General features: G+C 45.5%; 1 protein-coding gene across 1 annotated transcript in view; it reads left to right on the forward strand.

The window, feature by feature from the left end:
* The first annotated feature begins 920 nt into the window (after positions 1–920).
* The window catches only part of slc35a1 (solute carrier family 35 member A1), a 26,726-nt gene continuing 26,579 nt past the window's right edge, over positions 921–1,067 (forward strand). The window contains exon 1 of the mRNA XM_034302083.2: positions 921–1,067. This exon is cut by the window's right edge and continues 53 nt beyond it. The gene's annotated coding sequence lies outside the window, so the exon portion shown is untranslated.

Consider the following 1,067-nt stretch of genomic DNA (forward strand, 5'->3'; position numbering starts at 1 on the left):
GGTAATTAGTTTTGATCTGAGAGAGGAGTTAATGGATTGACTGTGAAAGATCTCAAAGAGGAAAGGTCTAGATCAGAGATGGTGTAGTCTACTGTGCTGTTACTGAGAGCTGAGCTGTAGATGTACCTTCAGAATGAGTCCAGATCTCTCCAGATGTAGCCCAGACTCTGCTTCCCACGGCTGCTTCAGGAGATGGGAAGGAAAATAATCACTCAAATAAACTGGGTAAACGTAGGAACTTAGAACATCCTTTACACGTTTATTTCTTCTTGTTTCTTTTGTAAGGGTCTTCAGGCTGAGTTCATGTGGTTTTTTTTGGTTCAGCTCTTACCACCAAGTGTGTGATAGTAAGCGTGAGCAGATGATTCTCAGCATGTGTTGGATGTCCTGACGTTCAGCATTGGCTCGGTTTGCTCCTCCATTGAGAACCTGGGTGTACCTCACCCTACCCGGCCGCAGAGGGCCTGCTGTGGAGAGGGGTCCAGTGCTGGGGGCAATTCTGCAGGTGCTGTGGGGCTTTTGAAGGGCAGTATCTGTCCGGGTAGCTCCTTCCAGGGTAAGTGTCAGAGCAGAGGTTGTCATGGTAACTGCACTGATTGAATCCACTGATTATGTTTTGTGTGTGTGGAACAAAAAGAAACCCGGTTTTCATGCTTCTCAGGTGTGTGTGAGGTGATGAACAGGTAAATCCTGTTACTCTGGAATGAAGAGCTCAACACCTCCACACTCGACTCATTAGCTCAGTGCTAACGTGCTGGGTAAAATATTTTATACAGTTTTACAATAATGTTATTTATTAACTCGCTATAAAACACTATATAACAAAATAAAGGCTGGAAAATGCAGACCACGCCCCCTCCTCCCTCCTCCTCCGCGTTTAATCCACTTTGTTAGAGAGAGAGAAAGGAGAAGAGTTTCAGGACTTTTATTTTGAACAGGTCCCGGAACACACCGGAAGTGCCGTGAATTGTCGGCTTTCTGCCCCAGCTCAGGCGTTTGTTTGAAATGGACCAGTTTCCCTGAAAAGACATGCTGCTGCTGCTGCTGCGTTATTAACACTTTATAAA

This window comes from Pangasianodon hypophthalmus, chromosome 30, assembly GCF_027358585.1.
Source record: "Pangasianodon hypophthalmus isolate fPanHyp1 chromosome 30, fPanHyp1.pri, whole genome shotgun sequence".
In the NCBI taxonomy this organism is placed as follows: domain Eukaryota; kingdom Metazoa; phylum Chordata; class Actinopteri; order Siluriformes; family Pangasiidae; genus Pangasianodon; species Pangasianodon hypophthalmus.